Source organism: Peromyscus maniculatus, chromosome 12 (assembly GCF_049852395.1).
Source record: "Peromyscus maniculatus bairdii isolate BWxNUB_F1_BW_parent chromosome 12, HU_Pman_BW_mat_3.1, whole genome shotgun sequence".
NCBI lineage: Eukaryota > Metazoa > Chordata > Mammalia > Rodentia > Cricetidae > Peromyscus > Peromyscus maniculatus.
Genome location: NC_134863.1, coordinates 3,853,704 through 3,870,828, shown reverse-complemented (window position 1 = coordinate 3,870,828; position 17,125 = coordinate 3,853,704). Strand labels below are relative to the sequence as shown.

Here is a 17,125-nt window from a genome sequence, read left to right as displayed (position 1 = left end):
TTTCTACTAGCTTACTGATTTTGTGCCATACCATTTTAGGAAAAATAAGTCAAACTACAGTATTCTTTACATTTTAAACCAGCTGTAATGGCTCAGACCTGTAATCTCAATACTTGGAAGGCTGAGGCACAGGGATCACATGTTCAAAACCATCATGGACTTCAGAGTAAGACCTGTCTTAAAAACAAGGGCCATCCTGCCTGGGCGGTGGTGGCACACGCCTTTAATCCCAGCACTCGGGAGGCAGAGGCAGGCGGATCTTTGTGAGTTCAAGGCCAGCCTGGTCTACAGAGCGAGATCCAGGAAAGGCGCAAAGCTACACAGAGAAACCCTGTCTCAAAAAACAAAACAAAACAAAACAAACAAAACAAAACACAAGGGCCATCCTGGTGCGGTGGCACATTCCTTTAATCCTACTCAGTTCAAAGCCAGCCTAATCTACACACAGTGAGTTCCAGGTCAGCCAGGGCTATGTAAAAAGAACTGACTGGTTGTCCTCTGACTACCACACACACATAACAGACAATGAAAGCACAGACAGATAAATTCCATTTACATCAAGCTCTACAAAAGGCAAAACTGACACAAATTAGTGCAGGCTTGCATGGGCAGAGTAGCCAGAGCAATACAGGTCCCTGTCACTCCTGGCTCCTCTGACTGGGGCACAACTGGTGTCTCCAATCAGTGAAAGTCCTGGCACAGCACAACTCTGCTTCCCTCTCTTCCCAACACACCCACAATCTCAGTGTTCATTCACCCCACTTGTCCAAATGAACATTCAAATAGCCAATGAAAATGACGACAGCGACGACAGAGTCTGGGTTTCCCACCATCCCCTGCTGCCTCCTGCCCTTCAGAATGGAAATCCATTGGGGGAATGACCCACCATGCCCCTGCTGAGGAAACAGTTACAGTGTCCATGCAGCTTATCTTAAGGACTAGTGAAGGAGGTTTCCTCTGCCCTGTACCCAACAACGGGACAGGAGAGCATTGCTATGGCCCAGACTTTAAGGACTTGAGAAAGATTTTAAGACGAAAGTGATTCTTGGAGAAAGACTCCACTCTACCCTTTCCAAAAAGTGCTGCCCCAAATCAGCCTAGACACCCACCTTGCCTAGTCTCAAGAGGCCACACACTCAGTGGTGTTCTGTGCCTCCTGTAACTCCCTCTGGACACCAGGCTGGTGGCTCAGCTTCTAAGACAAGAGGACTGCAGGCCCACAGTGAGGCCCAGGCTCAGGGTGTGGTTTCAAGCCACATGACACTCCTCACCCTTCTACTCAATGCCTGATCCCCTCAGGCAGGAATGAACCCTCCTGGAGGCATCCGAGGGCACCTGGACTGGAATTCCTCTGCTTCACACCCAGCCAGGAGGCCTGGTGAAAAGGAAAAAGGCCAGGAAAGGGGGCCATCCCACTCAGCCCTCTAGAGAACCTCGTCATCCTGCTGTTCCCCGGCAGCCATACTTTCCCACAAGTGTGCTTCTGATGCAGTCCTGTGGGACGCTCCTGTCTGATTCATCCCTAGGAGCTTCTTCCACCGTCAATCTTCCCGAGTGCCACTACCAGGAGGGGGTAAGCTATGAAACCAGGAGCACTGATGAACAAAGCATGGCCACTAGGCAGCGTCTATACCCAGATCTAGCACATCTGACTCGCTTCAAAGAGGGCCCCAGACATGTTACCACCGTCCATAACCTCAATGTGAGAGCAGTTGGTTCACTCTCCATTACCATTACGGTAATCTCATATTCTACATGTGGCTCACCCCAAGCCTGGGTTGTCTGAAAGAGTCTAAGCAACTGAGAATTTACAAGATTCCCAAAGCCTAGGCCAGAGCCTAACTATGGGCACAGTCAAACTGAAGATTCCATTTAACCCTGTCCCTGTCCTGGACACCTCCATGAAACTCTATCCATCCTGGCCTTCCACCACATCTGCCCAAGTGAGATAGGTTTTCTAGGGGTGGGGGGCTGTGCAGTGACTGAACAGGTCTGAGCAGGTCTGGTCTCAGTGGAGGACCATTATCTCTACCTCCAGGCTGCAGATAAAGTTCATGGGGGTTAAGCAATTTGCCCACAGAAAGAGTACATAGGTAGCAGAGTAAGGATCTAAAACCTGACTTAGAAAGGAGCTGTGGTCAATTTTCTACACTCCCAGGAAGGGCCTCTAACTACAGAGCCTCTAACTCAGGCTCCTTCCCCTCCCACCTCTGGAGGCCTGGAAGCCTAGCTCATTGGCCTTCAGTTCAAATCCAGCATCACAAAAAATAAACAATCCCCCACACCTCTGCCTTGTCTCATGAACTAACTCACGTCGAGGGCACAGGTCTAGCGCCTCTACCAGAAGAAACAAAGTGAAGCTACCATCCAGTATGAACTAGGGCTATGGGGCTTGCTGCCTCTCTCACAATACCCCAGCCAGGTGTGGTAACCTCCCGCCCTTTAGGTTTGGGCTTGGTAGTGAGCAGGGCTCATTTTCTGGGCAAGCGCAGCCAAATAATTTGGCCCAGACCTGGATACTAGCCAACCACTCCTGGCTCTCTCCCAAGCCATCCTCCTGGAAAGCAATGGGCACTGCAAATGCCAAGAGCCCAGCCCTCCTCTTGCCGCAGCTTCTATGAAATGCAACAATCGGGTTCTGCTAAAAACAGAGGTGATGTGGTACCAGACACCAGGACTGGACTGGACCGGCCTCCTATTCCACCCCGAAGACCAGCTCTGTTGTACAGAGGGGAGGGAGAAGGACACCCACTTCAGCCCAAGGCCTTTTCCAAGTCTATCCTGAAATGTTCCAGGGCCTATTAGAGAACGCTGCCTACTCAAAGCTAAGGTCTGCGTGGACCCTGACAATCTTCCCAAGCATGCTGCTCCCAAAGCTAGGAAAGAAACCCTCAACATAAGAAAGTCCAGAGTGGACTGGTGCTACAAGGAAGACCTGGAGAGAGGCACAATGCAGCACATCACACCAGGCCCTGTGCCCTCAAGGGCACAGCCTCATCTGTTCATCCCCCTAGTCTGCTTACCTTTAGAGCCAACAAGGGCTAGGGCAAGGGTATTCCCTGCGACATCTGCCCTGGTGAGCCCCAGCCCAGGCCACTCTAGTTCAGGATAGCAGGTGAGTCCTCATTGACAAAGTGGAATAATAATTTGAGATTGTAATGAATTATTACAAAAACTAGATTACTTGCAACACAACAGGAGCTTAAAAACGAACAGTGGCGGAGCTGGAGAGATGGCTTACAGGTTAAGAGCACTGACTGCTCTTCCAGAGGACCCCGGTTCAATTCCCAGCACCACACGGACTCCAATCCCAGGGGATATGCTCCCTCACAGACATACATGTAGACAAAACCCCAATGTACTTAATAAGTAAATCTAAAACAAAACAAAAACAAAACAGGGGCTTAGCAGTTAAGAGCACTGCCTGCTCTTCCAGAGGTCCTTGAGTTCAATTCCCAGCAACCAGATGGTGGCTCCTAAACATCTATACTAGGATCTTCTGTCATGCAGGCACACATACAAACAGACCATTCATATGCATAAATAAATAAATCTTTAAAAAAACAAGTAAAAAAAATAAAACAAAAACATCCTTCTAGGCAATGGGAAAGTGAAAATTCAAGCCAGAGGTAGAGGTGTACAGCTTTAATCTCAGCACTTGGAAAGCAAAGGCAAGCAGATCTCCTGTAAAGTCCAGGACAATCAGGGCTGCAGGGTGAGACCTTGTTTAAAGAAAAGGCTGGGTGGCGGTGGTGGTGGTGCATGCCTTTAATCCCAGCACTTGGGAGGCAGGGGCAGGTGGAGTTTGAGGCCAGCCTGGTCTACAGAGAGTTCTAGGACAACCAGGGCTAAAAAGAGAAACCTTATCTCAAAAAACAAGCAAACAAACTACATGTATGTATATATGAATGTGTGAGAATTCAGGCGGCAAGACAGGACAAGGTGAGGGTTCCCCCATAAGCCTCTTCAGTCTTAGCCCCCCTCCTCTTGCTAGTGGATGTAGCTCAAGGAGGAGCAGTAGCAGCACTGTTTGTCTTAGTAGATTCATTCACTCATGATTAAGGAGGGGGTGCGTGAACAGGCCACAGCATATGTACCGATGTAAAACTTGTGGCAACTTGTGGAAGTTGGTTCTCTCCTTCAAACACGTACTTACCTGGGATCAAACTCAAGTCCTGAGGCTTGTTGACAAGCACCTTCACCAGTGAATCCTATCACCAACCCAAGAGCCTACATCTTAACCCCTGGAGATGTAACACATTTAGGTATGAGACAATACACTGTCAGGGGCATGAGCTTTCCACATCCAGAAAAGCCCAAGGAACTACATTCATACTAACTAAGCACACAACAGTAATGTCAAGTAAACAAAGTCCCCAAAGGAAGAAACATTTCCTAAGCCAACAAGCCCAACAGAAGGTGACTATAAATGGTATACCTACAACAAGAGATAGTTGAGGCCCAGGACTGATGAGAAAGAAAGAGAGGAGAGAGAGGAGAGAGAGAGGGAGGGAGGGAAGGAGGGAAGAAGGGAGAGAGAGAGAAGAGGCTCTGGGCTGGTGAGATGGCTCAGCCATTGCCACCAAGCTTAAAAAGCTGACTTGAACACCAGGGACCCACATGGTGGTCAGACAGAAGGATTCCTATGGAAACTGTTCTGTCTCCAAAAGCACTGTGTGCGCTTACGCACATGCGCACACCATGTCTCACGTTGTGTCCCTGCTGTCCTGGAACTACAGAAACCCGGCTGGCCTCAAACTTCCGCCTGCTTCTGATTCCCAGGTGCTGAGATTAATGTCACCACCACCACCACCACCATTGGTTAAATAGGTTTTTTTTTTGGATAGGGTTTCTCCGTCTAACGGCCCTGGCTTACCTGGAACTCACTCTGTAGACCAGACTGGCCTCGAACTCAAGAGATCTGCCTGTCTCTGCCTCCAAGTGTTGGGATTAAAGGGATGGGCCACTACTGCCCAGCATTAATACATATTTTTAAAAAGAGAAAGAGAGGAGGGTCTGGTACAGGACATTCCTAGCATAAAAGAAGCTGTGGGTTCAAACTCCCACACTAAAAAAAAACAAAAAACGCTAAAGTAGATGTGCAAGGAAGGACAAGCAGTGACGGCAGAGAGGCAAGTAGGTAGAAATTCCACAGGCAAGGAGTTGAAAGGGCACCAGGAAGCTGGGCCACCCAGCTGGAAGGACTATCACAACCATCTCCTCTGCCTGGGGACATCCTTCCAATGAGATAACTGAACCCCAGAGGGAGGTGTATGTCACAGCTGAGTCACCAGGCAGCCACCTAGCCCAAAGCTGTGGGAGACAAGACTCCAACTTCCCTAAAACCAACTCTAGCAGCCAACCAAGTATTGAATCAAGTAGGAACTCCACACAAGTAAAATAAAAAACCTATGAGGTCTCAAACTTTATAAAACAAAATCAGTGTAGTCATCTTCCCCAGGAAGAGCTCCTTCACTCACCTGTAAAAGCTGAGGTAAGATCAAGCATGGTGGTGCGCGCCTACAGCTCTGGCACTGAGTGTCTGAGGCCTATGAAGATCACCACAAATCTGAGGAGCCTGTACTACAGAGTGAGAGCCTGTCTCAAAGACACCAAGGCAAACAGGCACCCAAAACCCACTCGGCCCATGACAGTATCACCTCGGAATGGGACAAACTTTGAGATGGTATGCTTCATGAGAATTAGCAAAAACGTAAGCCTAAAAATTTCATGTCAGGAAGTAATGATTAACTTTTTTGTTTTGTTTTATTTTTCGAGACAGGGTTTCTGTGTAGTTTTGGTGCCTGTACTGGATCTGTAGACCAGGCTGGCCTCGAACTCACAGAGATCTGCCTGGCTCTGCCTCCCGAGTGCTGGGATTAAAGGCATGCACCACCACTGCCCACTGTTAATGATGTACTTTTAAAATCATTTTAGCTGGGCGTGGTGGCACACCCCTTTAATACCAACAGAGGGAGGTGTGTCTCTGTGATTTCAAGGCCAGTCTGGTCAAAATAGTGAGTTCCAGGGCACTCAGGGATAATAAGAGAGTACTGGTTTCAGATAGATGGGTGGGTGGGTGGGTGGGTGGGTGGTAAGTAGGCAGTTTGTTCATTTAATATTTATTTATTTTTGGTTTTCTGAGACAGGGTTTCTCTGTGTCGCCCTGACTGTCCTGGAACTCACTCTGAAGGCCAGGCTAGCCTTGAACACAGAGATCCAAGCCACTCAGGAAACTGAGGCAAGAGGATCACAAGTTTAAGGCCTGCCTAGGAACTCAGTGAAAAACTTTGTCTCCAAACAAGAAAAAAAAAGGGGGGGTGGGGCTAGAGAGATGCCTCAGCAGTTAAGAGTTATTGCTGCTCTTCCTGAAGAGCCTTAGGTTCTATTCCCAGCACCCGTTTCAGGCAGCTCACAAATGCCCAAACTCCAAAACCATGGAGCTCCAACAACTCTGTTCCCTGAAGGCACCTGTGTTCATTCGCACATACACACAAACATAAAATAAAAGATAAAAATAATCTAGGGGCTGGAGAGATGGTGCAGGGGTTAAGAGTACTTGTTCTTATAAAGAACCCAGTTTCAACTCTCAGAACCCATGTCAACAGACTAACAACCATTCCCAGCTGCAGGCAATCTAATACCTCCTTTCTGACCTCTACAGGCATAGGTACAACACATAGGTACAACTGTGTGCACACACACATGAAGGAAAAGCACCCATTAAAAATAAAAGAAATAGCCTGGCGGTAGTGGCACACGCATTTGATCCCAGGACTTGGGAGGCAGAGGAAGGCAGATCTCTGCAGGTTTGAGGCCAGCCTGGTCTACAGAGCGAGTTCCAGGACAGCCACGGTTGTTACACAGAGAAACCCTGTCCGGAAAAAAACCCATCTATTTTATTTATTTATGTGTGTGTGTGTGTGTGTGTGTGTGTGTGTGTGTGTGTGTGTGTGTGTATCTCACATGATATGTAATAGATATATGATATATACATAAATTAAAATATACATAATAAAATACATAAATAAAAAAGGGGACTGGGCTTGGTAACACAAGCCTTAAAGAAAATACAAAGAGGGCTGAGGCTGTGGGTCTGTGATAGAATACTTACTTAGGTCGCAATTCCCAGTACACACACACACACATTTTTAAAAGGTTCTTTAGCTTTGAGGAAGGGGATATTTAGGGACAGAATGAATAAGGACTTTTTCTTCCTGAAGCAACACAGCTCAAGGGTGAAAGATGGGCTACCAGGAAGGCAAGACACATAATGATGTGCGAAAGAGCCACACCACAGAACTCCAGTCTCTAGATTCCAACCAGCACTGCCAGCTCTGTGTATGTAGAGTACAGACCCAACTCAAACAAGCCACTCTGTGTTTCAGGGTACAAACAGATGCAGCAAAGGTCAACCCACAACTCAGATGAGAGGCTCGACTCCTACAGGACAGAAATGAGCCACACAGGAATGAGGGGTGTCCAGAACTAGGGGGAAGGGTTGCTTTTTACATGACACTGGAAGAGCTAAGATTATGATTAGTAGGATACTGACTTCAATCGCAGTAGGCTTTCCACTATTACTCTCTACATTCTTTAAGATGTATATATACTTATATGTAATACACAACTCAGATCATCTGGCCACAACGTTTGTAATACTATCCTGGTTTCCTACAGTTAACCTCAAAACCTACTAGGGAAACTGAGACTGCTCCCTATAAAACTTCCAAAGCAAGCCAGGCAATGGTGACACACACCTTTAATCCCAGCACTCAGGAGGCAGAGGCAAGAGGATCTTTCTGAGTTTGAGGCCAGCCTGGTTTACAAAGTGAGTTCCAGGACAGCCAGGGCTACACAGAGAAACCCTGTATGGGGGGAGAAGGAATCCCAAAGAGTTGCCTGATCCAAAGACCCAGTACAGGGGTTCCAATATTGCACAACTCTATTAACAATGCAGAGTTAGGGGGCAGGGCTTTGGAAGATTCAGGTCCCACAGGAGACCACACATAAAGCACCACCCAGTCCTAATGTAAAGCCAGACTGTCATGGGCAAGTATACCTAACTTGACAGGTATTCTCTTCCTAAGGACCAGATGGGCAGGAAAGGCAGAGTCAGAGCCAGTCTGAGAGCTTGCCCAGCACGTACAAGATGCAAGGTTTCATCCCAAGTACAGCAAGCAAAGGGGGCAGCAAAAGGGGACAGCAAAATTACCTCAGCAGCTAAAGGTGCTTGCTGACTTCAATGGAACAGAACGGCAGGAAAGAACCAACTCCACACGTTGGCCTCTGACTTCCATGCCAGAGGGCACACACATGCTCACACACATAAATAATAAATCTATTTTTAATTTTAAAAAGAATAAAATTAACCCATGTCTATCCAGAAATGCCCTCTCCAAATGCCCACATAGAGTATTGAATCCCTTTCCTCTGGTTGAGTACAATGCATCCTGTTATCTTTTTCAAATATACATCGTCACTCCCCCATTACCTTAGATTCAGCTCTTACCTGAGGGGTGCTGAGCCTACCTCATCCTTCCAAAATGTCTTGAGAAGCCCACAGGCCATGCCCTCCAATGGATGGCCCTTGTCCCTAAGTCCCTTCCTTCCTCTTCCTCTCTTTCTGCTCATCTAATATCAGCATTAGCTGAAGCACTTCTGTTTGTATACCTCCCTTTGCCCACCCTAGCTAGCCCCATTGACCAGCACTCGAGGTTAAAAACCCTGTCACCATTTCCTTTGGGATGTTGTTTTGTTTTTTTGAGACATAGTCTCACATAGCCCAGGCTAGCCACAAATTCCTGATCCTCCTGCCTCCACCTCCTGAGTGCTGGGATTACAGCGCCATACCCAGCTCTTGCCTTTTTTGGTGGTGGTGGTGGTGGTTTTTCAAGTCAGGGTTTGGTTCCTCTTTGTAGCCCTGGCTGTCCTGGAACTCAGTCTAGACAAGACTGGCATCAAACTCAGAGATCTGCCTGCCTCTGCCTCCAAAGTGTTGGAATTAAAGGGGTACACTACTACCTCCAGGTTGACATTGCAATATTTTTTTTTCCATGAAAATGCCAAAATCCCAGGTAAAATGGCTTCCTAGCAAACTTTCAAGTGTAACAACTTTTTTTTTTTAACTTTGAGACAGGGTTTCACTATGTAGCCTTGGATAGCCTAAACTCAGAGCCCTACCTGTCTCCCAAGTGCTAGGATCAAGGCAAGCAACCAGCTAGAGCAGTAGTTTTCAACCTATGGGTCACAACTCCTTTGGGGGTCAAATATCAGATATCCTGCATATCAGACATTCATTACAATTAATAACAGTAGCAAAATAACAATTATGACATAATTATAACAAAATAATTTTATGGCTGTGGTCACCACAACATGAGGAACTGTATTAAAGGGTCACAGCATTAGGAGGGTTAAGAATTACTGAGCTAGAGTAACAATTTTAAATAAATGAATGAAAGGGCTGTTTGAACCGGCATCTCTGCGGCTGTGGGTACAAGGAACAGAGAGAGTGGGGGAAGGGTGCTACCAGGAAGCAGGATGTGGATGAGCATGCTGCCTGCTGGGGGCATGAAGTCAAAGTCCCCTTCTACCCAAAGAAGGCTAAGCAAGCAGTGCACTCTTATCAGCGTCCATACATGCATGGAATGTGGGACTTTGGAAACAATCTTTCCCCTCAGCCGGTATGGGGGCTGCCTCAGGCTCACACCTGGCCTTCTGGAGTTTAGGTTCACTTATCACAGCAGTCCAAGCCCAGTGCCTGATTACCTGGAGGCATTTTCGGAAGGCTGTGTGGCTCAGTTTCCCCCATGCTCTAGCCCCTGGCTCATCTACTGCTCCCACCCTGCTCCCAACACCAAAGGGAGTGACTGAGCACTGAGCACCTCTCAATTGCCCACACTGAAAAAAACACTAGAAGGGAAGGCTGTCGGGTCTGAGGTACAATTCCCAGGCTGTCGTTAGAGCCCTCTTAGAGTTGTTCAGCAAAGGCACCATGCCACAGAGACCAGAAACCCCAGAAGGGGCCGTTATCAGAGTTAAAGATGGTCCAGGGAACCCTTCTCTGCTTCTAGCCCCTGGGGTGGGGACCATTCAGCTCTGAAAAGCCACCATCCATTACACTTGAACTGGAAACCTCAGCCAGGCCAGGAAGATAGCACATGCAGTAAAGGTGCTTGCTGCCAAACCCAGACAGCTGAGTTGTTAGATCCTGAAGCCCACATAGGAGAACCTACTCCCTCAGACTGCTTTGACCTCCACGTGTGCAGCACCTTTCCTCTTAAAAAAAAGATGCAATTTTATTTATTTGTCTGTTTGTTTGTTTCAAGACAGGGTTTCTCTGTATAGTTTTGGTGCCTGTCCTGGATCTTGCTCTGTAGATCAGGCTGGCCTTGAACTCACAGAGACCCTCCTGGCTCTGCCTCCCCCAGTGCTGGGATTAAAGGCGTGCACCACCACTGCGGGGGGGGGGGGGGGGGGGGGGGGGCCACGGGACACAGCGGGACAGCGACCTCATTTGTGGGCCAGTAAGATGGCTGGCTCACTCACTAGGTAAAGACACATGCTTGTACCAAACCTGAGTTTGACTCCCAGAATCCACAAGGAAGAAGAGCGCTGACTCCTATAGGTGGTCCTGACTTTTAGACACACATGTCATTCATTAGCACACACAAACTAATTTAAGAGAAAAAAAAAGTCTGGCAGGACTCAGCAGCCTGACAACCTGAGTCCAATCCTGGGGAGACCTTGCCCTGCCCCAATACAAAAAATAATTTTTTGTTTTGTTTCCTTTTTTCTTTGAGACAGTGAGAACTCCTCCCCCAGTAGACCAGGCTGGCCTTGAACTCAGAGATCCACCTGCCTCTGCTTCCCAAATGTTAAGATTAAAGGTGTTCTCCCCACCACTTGGTAAAGATAAATTTTATTTTATTTTATTTTATTTTTGAGACAGGGTTTCTCTATGTAACAGTCCTGGCTGTCCTGGAACTCACTTTATAGACCAGGCTAGCCTTGAACTCACAGAGATTCACCTGCCTCTGCCTCCAAAGGTGATTGGATTAAAGGCATGAGCCGCCACCTCCACCCAGCACAAATAAAATTTAAAACAAAACAAAAATACCAAAGAAAGCCTCAGAGCCATGTGTGGTAGCCCAGCACTCCAGGAGGCAGAAGCAGATACATCTCTGAGTTTCAGGTGACACCCTGCCCACCCACCCCCCAAAAACAGGGAGGTCACAACCAACTGGTCAAATGCAGAGACGCCCAGACACAATGGATACACACATCTATAACAACTCCTGCATCTGAGGCTCCGGGAATAGTGTGCAAAAACTGTTAAGAGCCAGAGGACCAGGAAATCTGCTAAATCTGCTATATGAGATAGCGTCTCCAAGATGCCTCAACAATATGACTGCCTAAACAGGTCCTGAATAACAGCAACAGACATGATGATGTGGAAGGGAGAAATCACAGGAGGACCCACCGATAGACAAGAACTACAGGCAACTCAGGACTGGTGAGAGAATTAATCCCTAGAGATAAGCCACTCCCCCAGTTGATTACTTAATAAAGATTTGTTTATTTTATGTATATGAGTGCTCTATCAGCATGGAAAACTTTATGCCGGAAGAGGGCATTAGATTCCACTGCTGGGAATTGAACTCAGGACCTCTGGAAGAGCAGCCGGTGCTCTTAACCACTGAGCCATCTCTCGAGCCCCATCAGTTGATTATCTAATTCCAAGTAGTGAGCCCTGAACTCATATATGTAAAAGCACTAAATGGACTTAGTATTTATATAGTTACACGCATACATATATGCAACAGTCACAAAGAAAATGAGACCATGAATTTAAGAGAGAACAAGGGGGGTGGTATACATGGAAGGTATTGGAGGGAGGAAGGAGAAGAGCAAAATACTGTAATAATACTTTAATTTTAAAAATTAAAGAGCCAGACAGAGGTGGTGCATGCCTTTAGTCCCAGCTCTCAGGAGGCAGAGATGTGCCACTTATTTTGGGCCCTTACCCTTGCTCAGACTTGTGGTAGGCTTCTGACATCTCTGTGAGTTTGAGGCCAGCCTGGTCTACATAAGGAATTCCAGGACTGCCAGAGCTACACAGTAGGATCTTATGTCAAAAAAGAAAAAGAGGCATTCCAGCCCAAGCACCACTCAGAAAAAGGTGCCCTCGGCTGTGTGCAAAGCTCCCACACAGAGCTCACTGCTGGAACGTCCCTGTCCATTTCCTATCTGTGTGACTGTGCCATCTCTCTGTTGGTTGTACAACGATCTAATAAAATGATTAGGACTGCACAGGTTATGTTCTAAGGATTAAACTCAGGCCTAATTAAACAAGTCCGAGCAAGGGTAAGGACCCAAAATAAGTGGCCACCCTTCTTCCTTCCTGATATTCTGTCAAGAATTCTGTAAAGCTCCCAGAGCACCTGCAGAAGGAAAAGGTGGGGTGTGGGGCTGTGGTTCAGGTAACAGAATGTCTGGCTAGCAAGCATAAAAGTCCTGATTCCTAGCGTAGAAAAAACTCAGGCATGTGTCGCACAAGCATACAGACAAAGGATGTGTGTGCACCTTGTGTGTAAACCACCCCCAAAATTAGCAGGTTCTACTTGCAAAACTGTTTGTTCAGGCTAGTCTACCAAGAGGCACAAAGCAGAAATGTCGCCGCCTGTGTGTGTCCCCACCGCCGCCATCTTCCTCTTCAGCCACTGGCCCGTTCCTTCACCGCCTCTACCTAGGCTATTCTGCCTCCTCTGAAGGAGCACACTTCCTCCTACCCAGGGGTCTTCCCTAACACTCCTGCCACACCACACCATGACTGCACTGACCTCAGTAAACAAACGACACAAGGACATGCCACTGGTGTTTCTCCACAGAGGCAGCGCCTGAAGCCCTGCTCCGGACATCCTTTCACAGCACCCACACCCTTCTTTCCAGTCCCTTAGCAGTAGTTTCACACACCTTGCCTATATAATAATGCAGCCCAGAAACAACCCCCAGGACCGATGTCTCTCCCAGGGGCGACTATCTATCTACAGTTCTATCTCAGCTGGGGCCAAGGTGGGCTTGTCAGAGAGCCAACATGTCAGGCAAAGCCAGGTTCCAAAGGAGGCCAATGGGAACCCAAGAATGCAACCAAGCCAAGGCCAAACAACTATGGAAGCACAGGCTACAGGGCTGGTGAGACTGAGTCTTAGCGCACAGGAAGGAGGTGGCTCCACAGAGAACATTCTATGAGGCCCCTCAGGGCATGCTCAGGCCCTGCTGCTCACCCTTCGTTCAGGGGTCCTCCGCTGACTGAGAATCTGCTAGGTCCACTCCATCACTGGTAACTGCTAACCCCACTGTGCCCTCCCAAAGCAGCAGCAGCAGCCTAGCCTACTCAACCTTAATCCTCTGCCTGATTCTGTTATAAACAAAGGTACACCGCTTGCCGGGTGGTGGTGGCGGCGGCGGTGGCACACGCCTTTAATCCCAGCACTCGGGAGGCAGAGGCAGGTGGATCTGAGTTCTCGGCCAGCCTGGTCTACCGAGTGGGTTCCATGACAGGTTTACACAGAGAAACCTTATCTCAAAAAAAAAAAAAAAAAAAAAAAAGAAGAAGAAGAAGAAGAAGATACACCACCTGATGAGGCAGTGATTCTCCAGCTTCACTGTAGGAAACACAGGACCTACCTAAGGATAAACTGAGCTCCCCTAACTTGAAGTCAAGGATAACACAGGCAACAGTGCCAGGCTCATATGCAGCCCAAGTCCATCATCCCACACAGTATGGACACCTTGTCCACACAAGGATAGGACCCTGACATCTCAGGTCCCACTCTCCCTTTTCATTCACTTTATGCACGAGAACTCACCAAGAATTCACCTGCTTCCAAGAGGCAGGATAGTGGAGCTGCAAAGACCATGAACAAGGTTCAAATCATGGGGTCCTTCACCTGGAAGAGTCTACACTGGGTTGATGAAAACTCCAATGGGGCTCAGACCCCTATATGGAAAAGGCAGTGGCCCCTCCCACCGGCCAAAGCATCTGCCCACCCATAGGTGCTGCTAGGAACGAGGCCTGAGGCCCCAGACCCACACAGAACAGCTCGCCCAGCACTCTCACAGAGCCGACAGCCCTTCTGCACACCCAGTGGGCTCACTCTCACCTGGACCCTTCATCCTCGCCACTCTGGGAATTAATTCCCACAGACCAGACATGGCAACCTGGAGAACAGCCTGCCTCTCCACACCCCATAGCTCCCTCTTTACCCACCACGTCCTCCTGAGGTAGCTCCCAGTCAACCAGGAAACAAGGGCCTACACCATTTCCACCTCACGAGAAACAGGAGGGACTTTTGGCCTAGATGCAAGTGGCTGACTCATCCTTTCTCACCTTAAAGGTCAGAAGATCCTCAATCCCCCTGCTTCAAGCCCCAAACCATGCTGCTGCTTCATCAGTTATGGTGGCTTTCCTGAAGGTCCCAGGTTGTCCTGGGCTCCTTCTCCCCACTCATTCAATCAGGCCCTTCTGAGGGCCTGCCTTTCCTTAGCCTCCGGGGCTGTGGGTGTCTGGCCTTCAAGGAATGAAGCTCACTAGGGTTCCCCACACCCATCTCCCAGCAGGCTCCAGAGAGCAGCTGTTCCTCAGGGCCCTTCCCTAGTTCAGTTCCCTAACCCTTAGGATAAGTTTGCTTGACCCCCTCCCCACCAGCACCACCAGTTCATACATACACAAACTGGACAGGCTTGTCTGAAAGCTTCTAACAGAAATCCACTCTTTCTGGGAGAAAAGGCTCTCTACCATCCCTCCCTGGTCTGAGCTCAAGTATCTACAGATATCATGTAATAAAGGCTCTCAGGCTCTCAACTCCAACCCAAGCAAGTTATCAACCTCAGTCTCAGGGGACTCCCACTGAACTGGAATGATGCCCCTATCACGAGGCCTTAAAAGCAGAGTGGCGAGCCAGGCGGTGGTGGCGCACGCCTTTAATCCCAGCACTCGGGAGGCAGAGACAGGCGGATCTCTGTAAGTTCGAGGCCAGCCTGGGCTACCAAGTGAGTTCCAGGAAAGGCGCAAAGCTACACAAGAGAAACCCTGTCTCGAAAAACCAGAGTGGCGGTACACAAGTCTGTGAGCACCAGAGGACAGAAAAGCCAGCACAATTTAGATATGCCATAGGGGCTAAGGACTAATAATGTTTAGAAAATGTGGCTGAGTAAATACAAAGTTTGCAAGAGTCTCACACATCTGGTGGGCAGTGGTGCTACCAAGCTTCAAGCACCTGCAAGATCATGTTTTCCAGGGTCATCTGACCATTACCCTAGCCCATCCTTCACAGTACCACTGCTTTTAAAAGAAATAAAAAACAAAAAAACAACAACAAAAAGAAACAGCCAGGTGGTGGTAGCACAGCAACTTTAATCCCAGCACTCAGGGGGCAGAGATAGGCGGATCTCTGTGAGTTCGAGGCCAGCCTGGTCTACAGAATGAGTTCCAAGAAAGGCACCAAAGTTACACAGAGAAACCCTGTCTCAAAAAACCAAAAAAAAAAAAGAAAAAAAGAAAGAAAGAAAGGAAGGAAGGAAGGAAGGAAGGAAGGAAGGAAGGAAGGAAGGAAGGAAGGAAGGAAGAAAGAAACCCTCATCTCAGCTACCCAAGAGGGGCACACTATAACTGCAACATCTGGAAGGCTGAGGCGGGAACACAAGTCTGAGGCCAGTCTGAGTACACAGTAAGACCTTATCTCAAACAAAAACAGGGCTCGCAGGACAGGTAAAGGTGCCCGCTGCCAAGCCTGACGATTTAAGTTCAATCTCTGGGACCCACAAAGTGGAAGGAGAGCATCAACAGCTCCCACAGTGGCAAACACACACATAACAAGTGCAAAAGAAAAATAAAATCCCTGGGCTCTGCCAATAAGAACCTAGCATGATGTAGGCTGTGGTAGCCCACACTTTAATCCCAGCACTCAGGAGGAAGCGGCAGGTGGATCTCTGTGAGTTCCAAGATAGCCAAGGTTATTACACTTGAGAGACCCTGTCATGAAAAAACAAAAAACAAATCAAAACCCTAGCATGGCATCCAGAGCCCTCCTCAGTCTACAAATGGCTCCTCCCACTATGTCTGCCACGCCACACTGTGCCTGTGGCCAACCCTCTTAAAATCACAAGTGGACATTCAAGCTGTCTCTATCTTAAGACACGGGGTGGTAAGAGGAGAGTCATCACTACCCAAGGTTGCCTGCAGCAGAGTGAACTGCAGAACCAGGCACACCGAGACCTTCTCAGCAAGTCCAGTCACCACCACCCCCAAACTGACCTGCAGATGCCCTGCTTAGTAGCCAGGCTCCAAGGAGCCTCTTCAGAGAAGCAGCACTTCCTTCTAGCACACGCCCTCCTAGTGATCAGGCTCAGGAGGCAGCAGCCTTCAATCCCAGTGGACAAGAGCAGGGATGGGCGAAACTGACACTTCAAGGTCAACAGACCAACTAAAAAGGGCAGACACCAATCCCCTAGGTAAACTGAACTTTATTCCTTCTCACTCTAAGTTTCCAAAATCATGCCGTATTCAGGAGCTGTTGATCAAAAGGTATCTCTTGGCTCGAAGAAGCTTTCTTTCTGAATGTCTTTTTTGAGTGTAGTTTTGGTGTCTGTCCTGGATCTCGCTCTGTAGACCAGGCTGGCCTTGAACTCAGAGATCCGCCTGGCTCTGCCCTCTCGTGCTGGGACTAAAGGCATGCGACACTACCACCCGGTGTCTTTCTTTCTCTTAATCCTAGGGTTTAAATCTGCATTAAAATTTCTCAGAAGTTCAGTTCACTGTCACAAACTTTTAATCCCAGCACTCAGGATTTGGAGGCAGGTGAATCTCTGAATTCCTTATCTACCTAGTGAGTTTCGGGAAAGAAAAAATTTACAGGAGAGGCAGATGGATATCTGTGACTTCCAGGCCAGTTTGTGCAATAAACCTTGTTTCTGTGTTTTTGTTGTTTTAACTTTATGTGCAAGGAACTCATTGGTGTTTAGTGTCTTTGGAGGCCCAAATTCCCTGAAACTGAGGTTATAGGTGGTTGTGAGCCACCTGGGTCCTCTGAAAGAGCAGCACTCATCTCTCCAATCCTTT

At 48.2% G+C, this 17,125-nt stretch overlaps 1 protein-coding gene across 2 annotated transcripts in view; it reads right to left on the bottom strand.

Annotated features, from left to right (window-relative positions):
- Window positions 1-17,125, bottom strand: part of Hic2 (HIC ZBTB transcriptional repressor 2) — a 30,871-nt gene that overhangs the window by 10,836 nt on the left and 2,910 nt on the right. The window contains exon 1 of one of the 2 annotated variants that reach the window (XM_076548406.1): window positions 1,110-6,001. The exons of the other annotated variant lie outside the window; for it this stretch is intronic. The gene's annotated coding sequence lies outside the window, so the exon portion shown is untranslated. Of the gene's footprint in view, window positions 1-1,109; window positions 6,002-17,125 lie in introns of those variants that run through there. 2 annotated transcript variants of the gene reach the window in all.